This window comes from Pangasianodon hypophthalmus, chromosome 22 (genome assembly GCF_027358585.1).
Source record: "Pangasianodon hypophthalmus isolate fPanHyp1 chromosome 22, fPanHyp1.pri, whole genome shotgun sequence".
Classification (NCBI taxonomy): domain Eukaryota; kingdom Metazoa; phylum Chordata; class Actinopteri; order Siluriformes; family Pangasiidae; genus Pangasianodon; species Pangasianodon hypophthalmus.
Window position 1 is genome coordinate 18,952,729 of NC_069731.1, and position 23,632 is coordinate 18,976,360.

Genomic DNA, 23,632 nt, shown 5'->3' on the forward strand with positions numbered 1-23,632 from the left:
AGAAATCCATTGCGATTTTACAGCCAATCAAAGCTGGATGTAATTAGAAGGAGGGCTCTTTGCGTGAACCAATATATTGTTGTGTGTGCTTCTTTCTTTCTTTATTATTATTTTTTATTGTTTTTTTTACTTGCAGGAAATGTCAAAGGCCTAGCTCATACAGTCTGATATAATAGCACTTCAGCTAAAAGTCGAGCAATTAATTGAAGTGCATGCATTTGTTTTAAAAGCAAGTAAACACACCAAGGTCCTGTAATGTGTATCATTTCCACATGCAGATAGATGGATGGATGGATGGATGGATGGATGGATGGATAGATAGAGGTCAATCGCAGATCAGCATGAGGGATGGTTTTCTTATATCGCTGCTATAACTCCAGATGATGTTAGAACACAGGTTCTATAAAGACCTACTTGTATATAGTTATTTTCCTGTTAATATATAAACATTTTTGTGACTGTAGGAAATAAATAGAATTTTTAGTTAATACGTGTAGATTGTTTTATTCGTGTTGTTATTTATTGTTGTACTGCCAAACTTTTTGGGCAAATGACCCCAAATGGACATTTTTTCCAACCCCAAGCCCCAACCATCCCATTTTTTTTTACTCCGGATTTATAATTTAAGATGGTTAAATTAATATTCGACAAGTTTTTCATGTTTGTTTTCTTGGCTCCTGTTGTTCCACAGAAATTTGAGAAATTATTACACTAGTGCAGAGTGTCAGAATAGGGACTAAATTGGAGTAAATAGACTAAAATAGCATGTACACAGTAACATTTAAAGTAGAAGCACACCAAATACGTCTTTGGAGTTAGAGCAATATTCATAATATTTGTACAACATTTGTACAATAAATGAATAAAACAAAAGAGGACATTTTGAGTTTCTCTCATTAACCTTGTTTAGGAACCCTCGCTTTACCATTTATCCTTAATCTTTGTTTAATTTTTAATCTTTTGTGTAAACCACTTTGGGATTCTTTATTATTATTATTATTATTATTATTATTATTATTATTATGTAAGGATATATAAGTATGGTGCTTTTTAATGCATCTGCAGTTGTGTAATGAAGTGTTGAACATGTGGTGTGGTAACATACACACGCTACTTCAAAGAACAGCGCTGTTCTTGATGGAGTTGAGAGAAAAGTGGGCAATTTGTTCATTTATATTGGGGAGGAGATGAAACACGTCATCACTTCTTTTGTTCTGCCACGAAAAATAATTGTATAGGTCATACACTATGCAGAAAACTCTCTGTCATACTGTTTAATCTTTTATTAGCGCTGCCACATGCATAAATCCATATGCAGCAAAATTATTGGCACCTTGAGAACTTTTTTATTTGCTTTTAAATGGATTTCGCTCTCTCCGTATGTACTTTTAAATCTAAATATATGTATATATCTGTAAACCACATGGCCTGTGTATTATGGGTGCATCCCAGAATTTTTAATAATAATGAATCAGATGAAAAGCTGGTTAAGGAGCTTTGCCTTGGGTAGGCCTGCTATCGCACCGGATAGTGAATCCCGGACAATGGAAGTCTTAAAATGAGAGGGGTGGATCAAAGAGGCCTAAAAGGCCATTGCAATCCAATTGAAATATTTTCTAGGGATCTTAGGGAGGTAATGGATGTGTGAGAGAAGAGAGAAGCTCTGGCCATTTTGAATGCAACCTAAATTACTCATGGTTGAGGAAAAGGATGGAAAATGCATGTGACACTCTGATGTGAGGCTTGTATTAATGCTTGAGAGATGAATCTCTAATAAATGTGTGTTATAAGAGTGATTCATGATGCCAGTGTAATGACAACGGCGACAATGGATGCGATTTGAACTTTGTAATTTTGAGCATTTTCAGAGTCAACAGTAATTATTGTGAATGTGTATTGTTTAATTTGGTTCTATGATTAGACTTTCTTTAAACCATGTACACATGGAAAAGTGGTTTTGCTGCTCGTTGCCTCAAAACACTAACCTCTAACCTCTAACCTGAGCAATAGTAAATATTAAAAACATGATAGAAGCTCTTGACCACATGCAATTGCTCTGATTTCCAAGATTTTTACCTTTTAATTTATTCTCATTACTGATTCTGTTTACCTGTACACTAAACATCACTTCCTCTCCATTTCCGTGCATATTGCATATAATATGAACTAAATTACGGCAGTTTAGTGAAAATGTGATCATAATGAGAAGCATGTTAGATTTGTCAGTGTGTAACCTGTTCGTTGCGTTATTAATCAGCTCACTTATGTGTGACAGTGTCAGTGTTGGGAAAACACCTTCCAAATACCCTTATTAAACAGACAGACAAAAAAAAAATAAAAAATTGCGCAACATTGTGCTTTGACATATTAAACTTTTAGTAGAATGTCCATCACAATCCAACTATATTGTTCATTCATTCATCTTTAGTATTTGGTCAGGACCATGGTGGATCCAGAGTCATTCCCAGGAAGTACATCCTTGATGGGATGCCGGTCCATTACAGGGCACCACACACACGTTCACACACTCATTCACACTTCAATGTAAGCCAAAATTTTTAAAATGTTTAACTTCAGTTCCTGCTTTACTGTCTTCCAATTCAGCTGTAAACATTAACTTTTTTTACTGCCATTGAGCTATCAATCAGATTATTAATGGATTATTAGGCTGCGTATAAATGTAGTTAATGTAATATTTTAAAGTCCCAACATCAACTTGTGTGTAATGATGATTGACGCAGCAAGAAATGAACGCTATTGCCTTTCATTCTGTCCCCAACTTTACAAATTGACCCTGTAACAAAGTGTATATACGCATTAAAGCATGTATAACAGCTTAGATATTATTAAATACATATTATAATATTTAATAAATGCATATTTCTATATTATATAATTATTTTGACCATTGTGGACAATATGGGGTGTGAGTTTCAGTCTTGATTGTACACACACATACACACACACACACACACACACACATACAGAGGGAGAAAGAGAGAGAGAGATGAGAGCTGTGTATATGCTGCATACATATCCATGTGTGTGTGTGTGTGTGTGTTTGTGTGTGTTTGTGTGTGTGTGGAGCTCAACGTGTCCCTCGACCATTTCTCGGCCCCTCACACAGTCCTGACCAACATTCTTTTATACACACAGACAGCATGTCAACCACGTGACCCCTTCAGCCAGGGGACGGTCAGGTAGGACAGGTGCGTTTATGACACGTGTCCAAGAGGAGTGTGTGTCTGACCTCCATTCAGGAGCTGACACGCAGATTCCATACACACCACACACGCAACGATCTCAGATGGTTTATTGTATTATAGTTTATGTTATACCACATCATTGGTGAATTCTGGATTTGTGAGGAGATGTTTATCTAACATTTACGGAAGGACTTGCGCTTTACGGTTTCTCCGTAATAGGACAAGCTGCATTTTTTGTCTTATTTACATCAAGAGAAGGACTAAAATTCCAAAAACAAACTGAAGGCTTTACATTTATCAAGATAGTGGCCTGAGAGAGAGAACGAGAGAGAGACAGAGACAGAAAGAGCGAGAGAGACAGAGAGAGAGAGAGAGTCATGCTAGAGTTACTCCTCCTGTTAAATCTCAGCTTGGCTACATTGATTTTGCTCAAGTTTGGCATTACCAGCAGTAAATAATGTGTGTGAGTGTGTGTGTGTGTGTGTGTGTGTGTGTGTGGGCTTTGGCCTTTCTGCATTCATTCCGAGTGGCTGTTTGAACACAGAGCAGCACACGCACTCCTCTTTCCTCTATCATCCCGCTCGCCTCTTATATCCAAATATTGACACCGGCCACTTTTATCAGTGCTAAACTGCTCACGAGCCTCGCGCACACCTCGATTTCCTGCTATCGATTATCTCCTTCCCGGCAGCAGGTAGTCGTCCTGTCCTTGCAGGCTGTCCAGAGGAATCGCTTCCAAACGGCTTTATATGCACAATTTACACGCCCACTGGCGTTCTAAAGAGAACATTATCCTCGGTTCAAATCTCGTGAAAAACGCAACTCGTGGGTGCGTTCCTCATTTTTCGTTCACTGCTTGATATATCCATCATGTTTTGATGCGTGTTTGTATAACAGCACTGATCTGTTAGCACCAAAAAAAAAAAAATCATCGCACCGAATGGTTTTGATTAGGATCAATCAGGAAGCAGGCAACAAAGAACCTTCTTATATTGGGTATATGAAGTGAAAATGAGAAGCAGGAAAAAAAGCCTTTCGCCGGATTGTTTCAAGGTCTAACGTACAGAATGTGGCATCTTGGGTTTATCCTTTGCCTCACAGTTCAAGGACTTTTTTTTTCTACACCAAAGGTCAGAAGTGTAACATAATTATCCTGCGTATGCGCACTATAGGAAACATATGCTTCAGACCCATATGGATTCATAATCCACTGCTAGGAAGCATGGTGTTTGATGGTGAATTGACAGAGTTGTGTTTATTTCATTTATTCAACTGTGGTTAATTGAAGAATTTTGGTTTATTTCAGCCTGTCATTCGAGGAGCTGTTGAGGAACCTGTGTAGTGCACCTTACACACACACGCGCAGTACAGGACACCTCTGTTGTTGGTAGATATAAAATCATCCTGAATGACACAGATAATGAGAGCCGACCCGCACAACGCACACATAAACAAGCTCCGAGGCCCGCGTGATGAGCGCCGCTACACTCCCTCCAGTTGAAAAAATATTTGCTTTAGCGCTCATAAACAACAAGTTTCTCTCTCTCTTTTTTTTGCTTTCCCTGAGCTGAAATGTGGCCTGTCACAAAAGGTGCATTCATGGGGGAAAAAAGCCCCTCACCCGGATCCTTGGTGGCAGGAGATGAGCTGCTTCAGCTCCAGAATTAAATTATTTTTAAATGCAGCTTATGCATTTTACATGACCCATGCTGCTTCCTCTACCCTCTTCTATCCTTGCCTCACTTCTTTCTCTTTTTTTCCCTCTTTTAAAGAGCTCGGAGGTGGTGGAGGTAGAGGTGGAGGTGGATGTGGAGGTGGAGGTGGTGGAGGTGGAAGGGGGAGCCAGGATGTTGAACCCCAGGAATCAGAGACTTGCTGAAAGTTAACCGTTCTGGCCTGCTTTTTGCGTCTGGTGTCACTGGTGGTGACAAAGCCCACCTGAAACCCTCGACCTCGCCAATTTTATCACTGTATTCACGAATCCTTGTGTCCGTGTGGGATTTGAGTGATCTACTGTAACGCACAAGAGTAACGAATAACCGCCGGTGGAGAGGAAGTGAACACAGAAACGCAGGTGCGGTAGGAGACACTGTTTCCTCAGTACTGTTTTGATACTGTTTTTGTGTATGTGTGTGTCTTTGCTGGGGGTGTGTTCATGTGTGTATGTGCCCTTTCCCTTCCTTTTTGTGTGTATGTATGTATGTGTGTGTGTGTGTGTGTGTGTGTGTGTGTGAGTGCACGTGTGGGTCTGGGGTTTAATGCCAGTGGGATAAAAAGAAGGCTTTACAGACGAAGGTTTGATGTGCTGTTTGTCTTGGTTTTGCCTCTCAGCGAGCGTTGCTGGGTGCTTCTTTCGGATTTATCCGCCTTTCCCGGCGCTTCCCTCCTGCAGCTCTGCGATCCCAGGATGTTTCATCTTCTTTGGGGAATTTCATGGCAGTTAGTCCTTGTCATCAGTGAACTTCGCAACGTAATAAAACACTGCCTCCATTTTTTTTACTACTCTTTTTTGTGGACATATCTGAGGCCGGATTCCCTCCCGTTACTGTTTCCTGTAGTCGTGTCCGTGTGTTATCTCATACACCTAATAAAAAAGCCGAGGCTCCTGTGGGAGATTGGAAGGTTTTTGCCGTTGTGTGTCTGTCATTTTTTTTTTCCTTTTTTTTTGGATAACATGTGTTTGAGTCATGTTTGAGTTTGAGTGATGTTTGCCTCAACACGGATGTGTGTTTTTATTTTTACGCCTGGCCATGAGTGTATCCTTTGTGTGTGTACCTTTGACTTTATTTCGTGTGTGTGAGCATGGGATTTTGAGTTTTATAGACATTCCTTTTGGTTTGCGTTTACTTGCGCTATCAAAAAAAAAAAGCCATCCGGTCAGCCTGGTCTCAGCTCACTCACTCTCTCTCACTCACTCTCTCTCTCTCTCTCTCTCTCTCTGTGTGTGTGTGTGTGTGTGTGTGTGTGTGTTTGCCCAGAGCACACCTGTCTGCAGCTTCACAGCAACGTCACTGACAGATTTTTTTTTTCTGCTTTGCCCCAAATGTCCTCCAGTCTAAATAGACTTTACACACATTTTTACCCCTGCTGTGATATTGTATTACATTAGAGCTGAACGATATATCATTTTATAATCAGTATCGCAATACTAGACTTTACAATACCGATATCGTAGATGCATTAAATATTCAAATGAGCATACTGAGCATTTGTGCATATTTTCATGGGCATCATAAAAATAATCAATCAATCATTCAATCAATAAAATTCATTCTTTTATATTTTTTATTTTAAATTAAGTTGCAGTGTGTAACAATATAGTAATAATATGGTATTTTTCCCATATCCTGCATTCCTACTGGTTATTTTTGGTCATCATCTAAAAGAGCTTCTCCCAGAAAAGAGCTCACAGGTGAGAACATGAGATGAGTGCACGTTTGTTTAAGAAATGACATAAAACAAAGCATATGCATACCGGATATAAAATTAAAACTCTCATGCATCAAAACATTCCATATAAATAAATAAAAGAAAATTTGCCAGAAAACAAGCAAACATGACATTGGTTAAGCAGAATAATTCCCTCCCCTTAGACACAACCCTTCATCTTTTCATATCATATTTGAGCCATAATATTTAGACAGCGTGATTCAATCTGATGTTTTTGAGGACATTAAATACGGCAGGCTGTCTGCTCTCCAGATTTTCTGAGAGACAAAGGAAGAAAAAAAAATCTCCTTGTTTTATATGACCCACTTTTCTTTTGTTCCAAACATGAGTATAACCTCAGACACATGTAACCTCTGCTGATTTGTAGACCGACGTCAATTAGGATTAGCCTACGACTGAGTCATGCCAGAGGAGCGCTACCACTCGTTTATGTCACGCACACAGAACAGGCCGTCTCTGAGCTTAGAGCCGGCTGCGTGATTACCGCTTGATTGTTTTAATTTAGGGAATGATGCTGTTCATCCATAAAAGGACAAAGCGGTTTCTTTCTTTCCTTTTTTTTTTTTGAAGTCAGGGAAAGATTGGTAGGAAAGCATCCATTTTGATCGAGACACATGGTTAATAATACTACTACTACTACTACTACTCCTGTTAATAATAATAATAATAATAATAATAATAATAATGCTGTTTTAATTTGTCATGTTTGGTTTATTTCATTACTTATCTCTCAAACACTTTACTTGCTTGCCTCATTTCTATGAAGCTTGAGAAGTGTATAATTCTGACCAGGTGTGATCCAGAAATTGTAAAGTGTATTTTTTTCTTCTTCTTTTTTTTCTTTTTGACTAGGCACACTAGGTTCACACAATAAGCTTTCCCTCCTCCCTGCATCAGAAATGCAATCTGTTCCACGAGCAGGTTGCTGTCAGTTTAAAAATGACTATAATAAAAGTGACCATGAAGATGGATTCTGTGATTTTGCGTTTCTAATCAGTCATCTGTGAAGAGCACTTTTGCTTTTGATTCAGCGTGGTCCTGACAGGCCAGACGGATAGCAGGCAGGGGTGTGGGGAGGAAAAAAAAGAAGAAGAAGAAGGAGAAGCAGGATTATTAACTGTCTTCCTATTAAAGTTTGGGAGATGCTCTGCAGTGGCTGGAGAACGGTGGTGATTTAAGCTGAAAGCTTTCTACAGTGAAGAGGGAGAGAGAGAGAGAAAAGAGAGAGAGAGACAGATTTCTCCTCATCATCCAATAATCTCAGCTCTCACAGGCTGACTCAACCCTGGTGTCATGTGTGCATGTATGCATGTGGAGAAAGTGCAGCCAGGATGCATGCAAACCAAAAAAAAACCAGATGATACAGAACACTCAGCATGTCCTGCAGATCCGTCCTATCGATCCATGTCTTGTGTATTTTGTTCCTTGCTGTATGCATTCTCAAACATAAATGCATGCCAGGATGCAGCAACAGAACAAAATCTGAAAAATAAAAAAGACATAAAGCAGAAAATGAAGCCTAAATGAACCCAAATCACGCGAGCCGTAGTACGCGTTTTGGCCGAATCAGAGCGCTGAAATAGTGCTTGCTAGCGAAGGCTGTCAGGCTTCAAACAAAGCGGGCGCTTACCTTACGCACGACAATCCTCCATCTCTTCTTAACCAATCCTCAGTCATCCTTTTGCACCTCGGTGTGCACCTCTGAACCACGCAGATTTGATTTCCTGATTTCCCTGATTTCCTTCTCCTGCTCTCTTTTTTCCCCCTGCTTCTTCTCCAAATGTCCTCAATGCTGGCACTGTTGAAATATCTGTGCAAACAGTCTCCAGATTTTTTCTTTTTTTTTTTTTTAGCTGAGGCACTACGGGGCTGTTCTCAGCTATTTGGCCCCTGGGTGCATTTCAAACGTGGAAAAAAAGCTGGAGCTGCTTTCTCCATAGGGTTCGGAGGCTCCAGCCCAGTGGCTGTGCATGAGCACACTTAGAGTCAACCATGTTACACTAACCACCCATCAGAGAGCTGAGCTGTGAAAGAAACAAACACATACACCGCTGAGAGCTTTGGCTACGCTACACATGTCTGTTATAGGCCTCGGTCTTCCATGGCTTTGCGATGTCTTACATAGTTACAGCCACAAAATGAAATCACATCCGATAGTCTGCGATTTCTGTCATCTTTTTTTTTTTTTTTTTTTTTTACACGAATCTCAGCTTCCAGGTTATACTGAATCATCACTTTGGATTCTCAGACTGCATTGTTGTATATTGTGAATATATTTTACCTTTTCTGTTTGAATATGTGAAATTGCGGTCAAAGAGTTCTTTGTCGCATAGCCAGAGATATGGCTTTCAGAACACATCACCATTATAAGCGTTCATGTGTAATGCATTTCGACGTTTTGTTTTTCGACTCGGAAAAATTTAAATATGCATTTAATTTGGATGCTGTGTAACCGTAAAATAAAGCTGTTTGTATAGGCAGCCATTTAAAAAAAAACATCTAAAATGCTAAATTGATTCATTAATTATTTCCAGTAATTGGTATCTTATTCTTTTTTTAATGCAAATTGTACAATTCTGTACATAGACCTACTGAAAGTTAAACACACAGACACACACACGTCCAGCATACATGCATAATCCACCCACACACACACAGACACACACACGTCCAGCATACATGCATAATCCACACACACACAGACACACACGCACGAATGCATTCTATAACATTTTATCTTTATCTCATGTTTTTATTAAGTTGTTTTAATATTAATAAACTGTAAAATTATATACATGGCAGGATAGTATTACTATATAATTATCATTTAATATATAATCATAAAACATTCATGTAAAACACATAGCAACATAGCAGTATAGCTTATAACAATAAGCAATGCAGCTTATAATATTACAGAAACACCTTAATATTAGTGCTAGAAATGTGTGTGTGTGTGTGTGTGTGTGTGTGTGTATTGCTTACATTGTTTTAAAACAAGAAAATGTGGTGCAATTAAGAATACATCTGTGATCCAGTGGAATCAAGATTCATATTTGATGTAAGAATATTCGAGACTTACATGACTAATATAAACACACTCCCTACTTCCTGTATCCTTTTGGTTGTTCCCGTGAGGAGATCCTTAAAGGTACTATGTAGAACCCTATAACAGAGTGTTTATCTATCATAAACAGTGGCAAGTAAAGACAAACCCTTAAAGAATCCCATGAAGAATCATTTTATCTACTTCCTGCATGCTGCTGTTGAACTCTCGCCTCTCCAGTGCTGACTGTGTGATTATTTACGAATGAATTTAGTATTAAATGTGAGCAAGTGCATTACAGAATTAGAGGGAAAAGCCCCCAAAGAGGCAGACATGAAACATGCAGCTGCCTTAAACCCTCATTTCAAGTGGAAGAGTATGTGGAAATGTGATTTTTTTTTGTAACACAAAGAGACCAATAATTCAATAACATTTCAAAAGCATGAATTCTCCTCAGCTCTATAGTGCATTAGAGAAAACACAGTGCTCGTGCACATTTCTCAGTCAGTACTACAGTCTCCTGTGCGTGTGTGTGTGTGTGTGAATCCGTTGGTCCAGTTTTTGAGCTTCTATTTTAGCGTGTTCTCTTCTATCCTTGGGATTTCTCATGGGGTTATAAAGCAGCCGGGCCTGTCACGGGGGAGAGACACATCACCATCACTGCTCATATACAGGACACACAGTGAACAGCACGCAGCCACCAAACAGCGCATGATGGAGCAGCTGATTATTGATTATTTACATGATTAAGTCACTGGGAAGGGTCCTGGTTGAAATCATGTGATACTGGTATATTATAATAATAATATGAATATGAAATATGTTTATTTTTAATTATATATGCTGAATAATAGTTACATAAACAGTGTAATTTACATAATAATAATAATAATAATAATAATAATAATAATAATAATGTATTTAATTTAAATTATATGTAAAGTTTACTTAATGTAATTTACATAATAGTAATAATAATGAATAATAATACTGCTAATAATAATATGCTCATTTAAGTGAATTATTTGTTTATTTCCATTTATTTGATTTAAATAATGTTTACATAATTTTATCTACATAATAATAATATGAATAATAATATGAATATGAATAATTGTTCCTGGAAGATCAGGATTTTTTTTTTATATCAGAATTAACTAGTATCACTAGTGCTAGGTAAAGGTACTAAGGTACTAGTTAAAGGTTCTAACCACTTCAGTGGGTCTAAAAATCAACACTAGTGATAATATGAAATCCCGAAGTTTCCAGATTTAGTAGTGCTAGTACTACAGCTATAATAATAATAATAATAATAATAATAATAATAATAATAATAAAGACAATGGGATCATATTTAATGTAAGAAATTAATGACTGACGTTTCTTTGTGTGATAAATGATCAGAAGTGGAATATGGCCCCCAAGCCGTGAGTGTTATTGTTATCCGCGGAACAAAGAGTGCAGGTGCAGCCCAGCTTCATGCTCCTTTCATACAGACTCGCGGTAATAAAGCAAAGCATCTCTGCCTTACTAAATGCCACCAGGCTACATGGAGAATCCCAGACAGCCATATTCAGCCCTATAGGAGACACCTTTGTCTATTAAAGAGGCATCAAGGGCCAAGGGAGCAAGGGCCAAGTGTAGGGAGGGCACAGGGGGATGGAGGGAGTCCGAATGGGCGGAGGCGCGCTCATGTGAGTGCTGTTTAGTGCTGGACACTGGACAAAACTGGGCTCACTTTCCGACCTTTTATTTCTTTTTTTTCTGTCGCGCTAAATCCTGCGCGCTCACTCTTATCGATCACCGTGGTCACCTGTGAGCTCGTGCGCGCTGAATCCCACCAGGTGTACCATCATATATATATATATATATATATATATATGTCATGTATCGATGATTCATTTTAAACACTGCCCACTGAACGAGCGTCCATTCTGAGTGATCACTGATTAATTTGCATATCCGTGCATATCATTAACATGAATGAAGACATGTCTGATGTGTGTCCATTAGACTGTGCAAATGCGCAGCAGATACAGAGATCGAGTCACGTTTCTCTTTAGATCGGACTGTTTGCAATCATCGTGTCACTAGAGATCATGCTCTCCTTTTACATGCTTCTCCTCGGAAATGAATGTAACTTAATCGTTCTGTGTGTTGATCTGCTTTTCTTTTTTTCTTCTTTTTTTTTTTTTTTTGCTTTCCCTTTATCCCGCTCCGTCTCATTATTGCGGCGTTTCTGGTGCACGCGCCGCCCGGTGTCACACATCGATTTCCGCTTATATCATCGATCCAAACGTCCCGATACATCGATTTCAGGTCCACTGTTTTACAAACAAGCATTTGTGACTCTCGATTTTTACAGCTGCATCACGGATTGGCCTTGTGTGTGAGTGTGAGTGTGTGTGTGTGTGTGTGTGTGTGTGTGGCTTTCTCAGTATTTAGTGTGTATATTTCCTGGAAGCACGCACAGAGTAGAAATGTTGTAATATATTTAAATGAATAAAATATTACTATGAAGGCACAGAAAGTAGAATTCACCTGAACATGTGTTATTGTCTTGTACAGTAGTGAAAAAAACAAAAACAAACACCGTGTGCGTCCTTCCTGCTCATTAAAACACGCTCGAATTACGCGCAATCTCAGGATGATTGTGGCGTATTAAATTAAAGTTGGATAAGTCGGCAGGGGAGGGAGGCAGAGCCCGATCACCCCCCTCAACTTATCGGCCCTTTTTTCTGCTGTAACGGCATCGCGCCGCTCCTCTCTTTGCAATGACAATGTGCCAAATGTAGGCATTTTTCTAAAGAGTTTCCATATGCTGCCGTAAGCGGAGCCACGGAGAGCCAGGAGAGCGGCATCTCCTCCTCCACCACAGGTAGCCCTGCTTTCAGCTTTTATTCTCATTCTGCTGGGGATGCACTTTACGCTTTATATAAAGTGAAAAAAATAATATTTGCATCTTTTGTTTCTGTTGTTGTTGTTGTTGTTGTTGTTGTTGTGTAAGTACCCGATGTGGTTTTGTGGTTTTACGCACGCGTTTTTGGAGAAGATTGCACTGATGGTGGTCATTTTTGCTCAGATTTTATGAAAGAAATGTGAAGATTGCTTCATGGGACACTTTGTTATCGGAGCGATTTGACACGCTGATTTTGTTGTTTTGAAATCTTGAACTTGGATTTTTTTTTTTTTTTTTTAAATGTAGGATTTATTTATTGCAGGTAAACAAATCGATGTTGTTTACTTATTAAAGATATCGTGTTCATCTGTGAAATGAATTTTATTCTTAATTCATTCAAAGAGTTTTGTGTTTAGGAAATATTAGATCTTTATTTTATATATATATTTATGTATGTATTTGCAATTAGTATATTCTTTTTAATTTAAAAGAGAAATATTGTTCCCAAACCTCTTTTCCCACTAGTCTTTAAGGATAACTCTCCGAGGCTTTGCTTGTGTGCTGGGCTTTTTTTTTTTTTTTTTTTTTTTAGCTGCTGACTTTAGTGCTTTGTTGGTCTACTGTTTTTGTTTCGGACTGTTTCTGTAGTACAGAGGGTCAGAAAGTGTCCAAACGTGACCTCTCCCACCCCAGAGGGCGCCAGGCACTTAGAACCCACCCAGAAACTTTACTCCCAGAACCCGACTGAACCGTCATGTAAGAAAATACACGCTGCTCGTGTGTAATGAAGAAACAAATCAGAGCTCCGCTTTATCATGTCTGCTTAACAGTCATAACAGTAAGCATGCTCACAATACTATTCAGCGCTAAATGCTGCTTAAACATAATGAGAAAAAATAAAAAGTACTGAGATTATTTAGACATTCAGTTTTTCTTCTAATTATAGGAAATGCTATTACAATTATACATCTTTACTAATAATTAAGCGCTGTCACGACACACATCATCCAGTTTCACTGCTTTAAGTCAAACATGGATTTTCTTCAGTCTTTAAAACAGGACAAGCTACCGCACATGCACTGAACAGATATTAACTTATTAATTTAAGATTCGAGATCATGATGATAAATAAAAATGAAGCATTACGTTAACACAATGTTTGTTTAAAAGCAGCTTCGAGAATTAGAGCAGTGTAGCAGCAGGGAAAGTCGGGAAAGGTGGAGGCTTGGATTTGGAAGTGCATATGAGAGCTATCAGCCTTTTAAATTCAACTTACTTTCTCCATTTCATCGTGAAAAGAAAAACATTTGTGAGAAAGCGAATTAAAAATGCCTGGAAGGGTGTAAACACCAGCCACGTGCACAGCATCATCCGTCAAAAACATGCAGCGATGCAATGTAAATTACATGCAAAAGAAGTGAGTCCTTTAAAAATCGCTAAGTTTGAAAGTCCTCCGCGGAAATGCAAACCTGCGAAATGACCTTTGCATCGTCGCGGTTTTGCGTTTGTAGTTCATGAAGGTAAAAATAAAATAAAATAAAAGTCAAGCTCCCCGTGTGTTCATGAGTCTCCCGCTGCCCGTCGTGCCGGTGTGTAGGCTATGGTCGGCTCGGTTGCCCCCCAGGGTGTGTAAAAAAAAAAATCCGTGGATCTGGGGGCCAAAAGAGTTCACGCCTCCGCTGACCGAAAGACCCGTAAAGTCCAGACATGGCGGTCCGAGGGCACGCGCCTTTCCAGCACAGCTCACAGCATCCTTATCACCGACCTCATCGCTTCTCCTGACCATGAGATCCCGAGCTCAACTCAAACCGCCTTCGATTTTTCCCCCCACAAAGCAGAGCCGATCTCTCTCTGCTTTCTTCAGCATTTGGAGACCAAAAGTAGACAGAGAACCCGAGTCATGAGTCTTGGCGTGATCTAAAACTTTAAGGATGTGAATACAGAGCTCACTTTTTCTTTCTTTCTTTTTCTTTTCTTTCTTTCTTTTTTTTTTGGCTGTAGCTTATTTTTGGAGGCCCGTTTTTGTTTTGTTTTGTGCAAAGCTGCATGTGTGAAGTTTGCCATGAAACTTGCTTGAGTTATTGATCCTTTCAGTATTAGCATTTATGGATTAAGTATCAAGCCTGTAGCCTTGTTTATGTAACATAAACAGAAAGGTAACAATAAAAAGGAATTGTATTTTATGTCATTGATCTGCTTTGCTGCACTATTTTCAGCTGCAGAACATTAGAAATTAAATACACTCTCATTTTATTTTCAGCTGTATTAAAATATGAGCATACTTGATCTTGCATCACAATATTTAACTCACAATGTCTAATTATTTTTAAAATAGAACTGACTCAGATCAGATCTCACCTACTCATTTTCCCCCCAAAACATTATTTAGACACAAAAAAATTAAACTGCAGTCTAATAAAGCATCAGGCCTGATTGTATTTATATAATTATCTTCTGCATTGTTGTTCTGCATCATTTCTGCCCTTCTCTCTCACACACACGACATTAACATCGAGATGTGTTTTGTTGTTGTTGTCGTTGCTGTTGTTGTTGTTGTGCTCATGAGTATTTGATCGGTGCAACATCTGAAATATCTGAAAGTGCAGAATGTTACTGATTATCTGGAGCATTTATTTGAGAGCTCGAGCTATTTTGCTTGTTTAAAACGCGCATGTGTCGAGCAATCCGCCTCGGCTTGTATGATGATTTTTCCCCTCTATAATAACGTCACCTTTTTTTTTTTTAAAGTAGTAATGACTTCTAAAAGTGCTCTTATTGTTGTAGAGGATGTTCATCAGATTGCTGCTGGTGTTTGCCCTCCACCATCTCCATGGCCCCCCCTTTAGACCGGACGTAGGTATCGCGATAGTCTGAATCTCCTTCACCAAGTTGCACCAGCGCGTCGTTTGCAATGCGGAGACTGTTGATCACCTCACTAATTACGCCTCCCTCTCTCTCTCTCTCTCTCCCTCTCTCTCTCCCTCCCTCCCTCTCCCTCTCTCTCTTTCTCTCTCTCATTACCAGAGTGCATATCGGGAATAGACACACACAGACATGCGCACTCAACTTAATCAGCCATTTTTTTCCTTTTAAAAAAAAGCAGGGCTTAAACCGTAATAATTAGCCGAATAAAGACATATCGGATTTTCATTTCCGACCCTCCTTTTTTCCCTGAGAACCCCCTCTCTGTCGCCACACAACCGAAAGCGCGAGGCGGCCGTCGGCGCGGCTTTTACCGAGCGGACCCAGAGGATCGACTCGCTCTCTCTCTCTCTCTCTCTCTCTCTCTTCCTCTCTCCCTCTATCTATCTCTCTATCTCTCTGTCTATCTATCTTTCTCTCTCTTTTTCTCAGCCGGTCCTTATTTACGGCTGGGTACACATATTTTTTTTTTTATCATTTTTAATTTTTTTTTTTCCAAGATACTTGGAGGATTATTGAGTTTTTCTCCTTTTTTGTTACCAACTTTCGCTCTCCTTGGATGTGATTTTCTTCGAAAAGGCAGAACATTTCGCGAGAAGGAGCGGAGGAAGCTGCGGGGGGGACGAGTAAGTTTTTTTCCCCAACTTTCATGGAGTAGTTGGTGTAAGATTCAGGTCAGACAGGGTATTTTTCTTCTTCTTCTTCTTTTTCTTTTCTTTTCTTTTTTTTTGTAAGTATAGCGATATTCAGTGGTTGAACATTGCGTGTGTAGGCTGAACCAGTTGCCTTGTTTCAGAGCTGTCACGGAGCAGATATCCTGTAGCCTCGAGTGACACTACGGAACTTTTTATTTTAGCTTGAAATACGCGCTTGTGTTCAAAATCGTATCTACATGTTCACATTCAGATCCGCGTTGACCTTCTCTGTCTGTAGGCTAACTAGTGCAGGACGCACAAACAGTGCGCTTTTGTGTTTTCGCCACATGTGTGATCTAACCCTGTCGCTTCTTCAGTAACGCAGAGCTGCACCATGTGGGAGAACCAAAGCCTTAGACCAGGAGCCTGAGACCAGCACTCCGGACCGCTTTGCACACTCCAAATCGTTCCCGGTGTGTTTCTGCGTCCTAAAAATGTAGTTCCATGTCATTGTTTATACCTGCCGTTTCCGTGCCATGTAGAAAAGACAGAGACAATCACACACACACACTCACACACACACACACACACACAAAATAATAATAAAGAGAAAAACGCGAGTGTAAGGAAAACCAAGAATTCGGAGAAATCCCAGCCCCAAAACGGAGCGCGATGTTTCTTTCTGTTTCTCTCTCTCCCTCTGTCTCTCTCTCTCTCACACACACACACACGCGTGTAGATCAGCGCCGCTTCCGTGTTTTTATGGTAGGCTACCATTTCTCTTTCTGTTTTCAGTTCCATCCTGTTGTTCCGTGCAGGCATCTCGTTGTTTTCCGCCTTACCGTTACTGCGTTATTGTCCTCAGCGTCAAGTTTTCAGTGGCTGTGCTTTACGAGACCGGGCTTAGAGAGCCAAGGATGGAGTCAGAGTGTGTGTGTGTGTGTGTGTGTGTGCGCGCGCGCGCCGTTGCTTGCGGGCCAGTTTGAGGTTCTCGGCTCCGATTGGAAACGGGGTGACGGTGACACGCCGGGATCGATCAAGAGAGCGCAGGATAAAAACCGGCAGAGAGCCGGGAGTCAGGCTGCGTTTCAGTGTGTGTGTGTGTGTGTGTGTGTGTGTGTGTGTGTTTTGCGCTCTCTACATTATCAAAAATGCTCAAGCTTTATGGACTGCACGGATGTAATCTTTAACTTTATTTATTTCGATTTTTATTTTGCACTTTTTAAACCATTTCTTTACCTGCGTTAAGCGACATCTTTTTATTCTGCATATAAACCCTCCATGTTTTCTGCGTATCTTTAGATCTGGTTGTAATTCTGGATCGCTTTGGATATATTTACAAATGTTCTTGTTTGTATTATTATTATTATGATGATGATTATTATTACTTTATTAATAATAATAAATAATAATAAATTATTATTTATTATAGCATTATTTATATATATTTCTGCATCTTTTATTGTAATGACTAAATAAAGCTCTGTGTTAGTTTTTATCCTGCAAGCTTTTTTTCTTTTTTGTTTTTCTTCATCTCTCAGGTTACAGTATTATTTTAAGATTTTTTTCTTGCAATGCTTTATGTGTTATTGGCTCAACCTACAGTGATGTAGCAACAACATTCAGCTTCCAAAGAGCTAATTATGTAAATCCAGTCACATCAGATTGTATTTTCATAAACCTTCATAACGCATATGCAAAATGTTAGTCAGAGAAGATGTTCATATTCGCTAAAATGCTAGTCGTTATTCCAAGTGCTTGCTTGACACAAATTTAGGCTACGTGTGGCACTAATGTAGCCCATGGATTTGCTCCGATTGCTGTTTTGTCATTTGAAAATCTGCATATTTGTTAGACAAGGAGCTCGTAGAGCATTTCAGATTAAATCTGTAGAGCTGTCCAAGCCTGGCCTGTAATGACTCCTGATATTCAGACGTGTTTCTGAGGTACAATTGGCTCAGGGTTGAAAATGTATCATTTCCATGAAGCCAGATTGCCCTCTGCCTATACCATATTAATGTGCAAATCAATATTTCAAGGATTAAATTTCCCTTCCTCATATTTTATGGTTTCCACCTCAATAAGTCTCGAGTCTAATGGAAGAGGCCGGATGATTTAAAATCCCCCACAGCAGCGACGGTTGCTACAAGCCTGTTCAACACTGAAAATCCCATGGCAGTGCACAGGGCTCGACAGCCTCTGTCTAGTGACATTAACACACTCGGCTTGGCTTAGAAGCTCAGCGATGACCGTAGATCTGGTCGAACGCTAAAACATTGCTCTTATAATTAAGCAGGAGCTTTACACATACGCACACACACACACACACACACACACACACACAGAAGTAATGTATGCACATATTTCGGAAAGCTCCATGAATAAACAAAAGATGTCCATTCCCTACAGATTTTTTTTCCTCCTTCGGGAAATGTGTGTAGTGTATATTTTCCTTAAAAGGCCCTTTAAGAAGCACTCAGCAAAAATACAGGTTGTGCTTTAGCATGATATTAAGCATTTAGCAATGGTTTGAAACCTCAGGCTCCGAAAACACAAAAATGGTGTGTTATTACATTTGCGTCTGTGGAAATTCATTACGCTCTGTCCTGTACAGTGGAGCAGCTGAAAGGTTTATTTCTGTTTTCTTTAACCCCAGCGTTATCGTGATCCTCTAAGCTTTCGCTGTCCGTCATCAGGTGTTTGTTTTTTCTCCATTCCTCCTGCACCATCTGGACTACATTCTGCACAGCTGCATGAATTTCAGATGCGATAGAACATTTTTTTCCCTCCCATTTGGCTCATCTTACACCTTTTGAAGAGACTCGCTTAATTTAGCCTGCTAAAAGAAATCCAGACAGATGAGGACAAAGACCCTTTTAATCTGACCACGGCTGTTTGATTTCCTTAAAGATTCCTTTACCATCTCAAAATCTGCACATCGTCTCACATCTGGGTGTGATGTTATGAGGATCTTTTCCTTGTCTGTTTTGCTAAGGAAATGTTTGTCAGTGCGTGTGAGACATGTTTAAGTTATACCTGTCAAATCGAACATCAAACATGACTTATTTTTAATTTTAAGGGGAAAAAAGCATGGCAGTCATCACTGAGTGCTGGCTCGTCAAGAAACGCGAGGAGTGAGTGATTTGTTTGTGCTTGATGTGGATTTGCCTTGCGCTGCATGTTTAATAAAGACCACCGCTGTCTCTCTGTTTGTGTGTCTGCGGTCCTGATGATTCCACGGACAGCGTTGAGAAAATTATCACATTGTTGGCGGAGGAACTGTGGGGCTTTTGTTGCAGGCCCAATTGAATTTGGTCCGGTTAGGAGGCTGCAGAGAACACTCTCCTCTGGAGAAAGCTGAGAAGTCAGGAGCTGGCTTAATGTATTAAGCGGGGGCCGTTTGGTGTCAGCCCCGAGGCCATTATGGACGAGGCCGTGGCCCCCCTCTATCCCTTCCTCTTCCTCGCTCAGTGGCTGTCTGAAGGGTTAAACGCTTGGATTAGGTTCGAGCTCCGCAGCGCCTGCGGAAAGTGTGAGTGAATGCGTGCAAGTTTCGTGTAATTAGCGCTTAATTATATTAACATATGCAAATTGTCAGCTCAGAGGGTTTGTTCAGCTGGCACAGATCAGCCGAGCACAAACGCCTCATTGTTCCTGGGGCAAATAATGGATTCGGAGTTGGATTGTGGAAACGCATAACCAGCTATCTAATTTAAGTCATACCATAGCAAAATTTCATTAGTCTCTACGGAGACAGGGTTAATTGTGCTGACTAATGGCCCCGTATACAGTCACCCCTCCTTTAAAAAGAAAAAATACACATCCCAGAGTAATCCGCCTCACAATGACACTTGTTTATACACGCTTCCCTTGTGCGGGAATTTGCATATGCAAATCTCAGCTTGGGGGGTGGGTGGAAAAGGGGTGGTCTTCCTTTCCTCGTCTCGTTTGTCATGGCGCCTGATGTACGAGCGCAGAGACAACAAGACTGCAGATGGGATCATCCAACCTGGCAACATTCTTCCATAATTTGTTTCTGATTAAAAGACCAGACTGGATCTCATTCTGCTCAGGCCTTGGCAAAGAGAAGGTCGGGTCAGAGAAGAGTTTCCACAGCAACTAAAACTCTCTTCTTTTCCCTTTGGCTAATTAAATAACATTCTTAGAGCCTCTCCACTTTTTTTTTTCGAGGTGGAGGAAAGAGGATGGCGTCTCGAATAATCTCTAGTTTCCGTTAGCTAGTATGGGGGGGATACCCTCCGCATTGCTAGTACTCCTGCATTAATCCTGTTTTTTGACAGAAATGTAAACTGATATAATTGCTTTTCACTGGGGGGAATGGGGGTTTGTACAAGTGTGAAAGCATCGGAAAAGGATTAGCATTTTTTTGCATAATGCACAGTGGCTTTGAATGGCCCACTGAATGGATGACTGAGTGACTGAGATGAAAGCCGAGCGAAAACGCTGCCTGCCTCTCTCTTTATTTCTGGGCCAGCTCTCCCTAAAGATGCGTTTGTCGAGGACTCGAGACAACAAGCACGCGGCTTCATATTCCAGGAGCCTCCCAAGATGCCTGCAGATTTTGTCATTACGTGAAGTAATATGTATGGTAATGGCCCCCTCTCTCCGCTAGTAAATAGAGGCTCTGGCTGCTTTATGCAGCAGCGTTTAGACACAATAGGAAGGCCAGGCACTCAATATTGCAGGGCATTAAATCGCATTGAGGTGTTTTTATTGATAAAATACGAGAATGTATGTGTGATTATTTTTCTATATTCAAAAAAAAGAAAAGTGCTATATTTAAATAAAAGTCCATTTTGACTGTTTTATAAATGTGTGGATTTGATTTGATGATGACATCACGCTGACGTGAATCTTAAATGCATCAAATCAGCTGAAAGCTTGATGTGACAATAGAAAAGCCCATTTGCTGTGAGCACAAAGCAATTTCTTCTTCTCCCAGCATCAATATTTCCAGCAGAGAGACGGAAGTTCGCTTTGGCTTCATCGTGAAGGGTAGTGATGTCCCCCGGTTTAACCCCAGCCCTGTAAAAGGGGAACGCGCCACGGAGGATGGACTCAGTCTGCATTTTTGAAGAGGCCCTTCTCAGTGAGACAGGTCATGCTTTAATGTCTTGACTGGACGAGCCAGTGCACTGACACGCTTTACCAGATGTTGACTTGTTGCCAGTCGAATGCCGTATGTGCAGGAGAGTCCTCCCTCTCTTTGTCCCCTGTAGCATGGATGCTGTTAAAACGCCTCTGCCTTCGTAAAAGAGGAAGCTAATAGAATTACCGATGGCCCCCGACGTGCGAGTGCGCATGAGTGATGAGGACACGGGCGTTTCGGACGTTTTTGCGAGCCTTGTTATGGGAAGGCCTTGTTATCGTGAGGAAATGTAATTTCTGTCCTCACTGAAAACTTTCATTATTGAACACGGTTATCTAAATGTTTTTGTTGCTCTTGGTCTTCGGCCAGTAGGGATCGCATTACTTTTTCTGTCGGCCCCCACGTCTCGTCTAGGAGCTGGGGATTTTTTTTTCTTCTTCTCATGCTTTCTCCCGCTTGGCATGAAGCCTCTCATACAGGATATTAAAAAAAGAGAGAAAGAAAAGGGGGGGGGGATAGTGCATGCAACATTCATGCCTTTATTCCGGTTGAAAAGGGAATTATGAGGAGAGATCAACATGATGGACCTTGTATGTTAATCATTTGGCCCAGAGCTGTGTATGAAATCCTGTGAGGTTCAGGAAAGAGAGAGAGAGATACTGCACTCGTTTAATCGGAGAGCACCGCCCTCCCCGCTGCCATGGCAGAGAGCGCGCCGGGCCTGCTTCGACCAATCAGGGTTGACAACCCAAGCATGGCCTGCATGGCGGGGTTTTCTTTCATTAGCAAAGCCTCCTGACAGCGGAGGATGCTAGCAGCTCAGGGGCTACTTGGCACACGTGTGTGTGTGTGTGTGTGTTTGGAGCATGTGGAAACTGCAAGAGGTGAGGAAATCATTGTCATTTTCCTAAAACTCGAGCCTCGAGCTTATATTATGGGATCGCAGCATAAAAACAAATATATGTATTTTCTTGCTTTATTATCTATAGATAGATATTTTAAAATTCAGGTGAAATTCTGGGACAGTTTCATGATCAAATTCTTACCACCGTCGATCAGAGGTTCGCTGAAGCACTGGAATTTTAAATCAAGAGTCTGACAGTTCACTCTTGTTCGCTGTTGTCGACAGATTCGTGTCACTGTTTGTTTTATGGATATCGTCATGCTCTAAATAAGTTCAAAGCCCTTCGCCCTCGTCTGAAGGGATGCAGTTCAGATCAGTGACCTGCAGGGCAGATGGCATTTCCCAGAGACGTGAAATATTCAAACATGTGTTCATGCACCTTCTTCTCCAATCTGCATAGCACGCTGATTATTCTCTCTGAGAAGAGAGATGAGACCGTAATTGAATATGGATGACCAGTCGTGCCTTATGTAAACAAATAAGTGAGAGTCTGCCCTCATTAATATTCATGACAGTTAGTTAGCTCAGGACAATGAGCTGGGGATATTAGCACGGCCATGCCACATGTGTGTGTATGTGTGCATGTGTTTATGGAGAAACAAGCAGCTTTCCAGACACGATCCCTGCCCGCTGTTTGTGTTTTAGGCCTGAGGTCAGAAGAAGCAGCTGCCGTCTCCACAGAAGTATTTATTTAATGCTAGACTTCTCATATCCTGTCTCACTGCAGCAGTCTGGCATCTGCACTGGAATCATCTCTAATTATTTGCTTTAAAGATGGACACTGTTTAGTGGAGGTGTTGGAGGTGCCACTGTCGGTCACCTTGTCAGCAGATCTAATGATGGGGAAAGCGGTGGAGAAAATGAACGGTTGGTGCAGTTTGCGTCAAAGAGTCCAGGCAAAAAACCAAACCAAAACAAAACAAAAAACCCGAGCCAGAGAGGATTGTTCTGAATGATGAAGCATCTTTCTTGAGTCTAGTTTCGATTTTTAGGAAAAGTTTCATTGCCCTTATGTTATTATCCACACAGCGACAGTGGTAAAGATGGATAATCACTGAGAGTATTGAAAGTTCAGAAGCGTAACAGGCAAAGATGCTCGGAAATGTATGAAAAAGCCATTAGGGGGAAATTGAGGTCACTCGGGGTGGTTCTTAATAAAATCAAATCAGAGGCCCCTGCAAAGATCAAACGATACGTAAAAAACATGGCGCAGGGAGCTGTTAAAATTAGAAGAAGAGGTCGAGGGAGTGGGGTAAAGTATATTTTCCACACCAAGCCCTTCCTGCATAATGAAGGAATATGTGCTGTCTTACTGTATGTATGTGTATATATGGACATTTGATTTTCATTTCAGATTTCTTGCTTATTAATGCATGGCATTTAAGAACAAAACAAATCCTGCGTATTAACTTCCTGGACTTTAGAAATAATGTGTTTTCTTTGCTTTAATTAACTGGCGG

At 40.5% G+C, this 23,632-nt stretch overlaps 1 protein-coding gene and 1 long non-coding RNA gene across 5 annotated transcripts in view; both read left to right on the forward strand.

Moving 5' to 3' along the window:
• The first annotated feature begins 2,949 nt into the window (after positions 1-2,949).
• Positions 2,950-5,831, forward strand: LOC117595807 (uncharacterized). Its single transcript, XR_004576991.2, has 2 exons — positions 2,950-5,280; positions 5,538-5,831. It is a non-coding gene; the product is annotated as an uncharacterized LOC117595807 (long non-coding RNA).
• Positions 5,832-12,211: 6,380 nt separating this feature from the next.
• zfhx4 (zinc finger homeobox 4) overlaps positions 12,212-23,632 on the forward strand; it is a 77,765-nt gene continuing 66,344 nt past the window's right edge. For 2 of the 4 annotated variants that reach the window (XM_053228201.1, XM_034298300.2), the window contains exon 1: positions 16,015-16,149. The gene's annotated coding sequence lies outside the window, so the exon portion shown is untranslated. Of the gene's footprint in view, positions 12,581-16,014; positions 16,150-16,982; positions 22,153-23,632 lie in introns of those variants that run through there. The other 2 variants (XM_053228202.1, XM_053228203.1) reach the window with 2 other exon arrangements.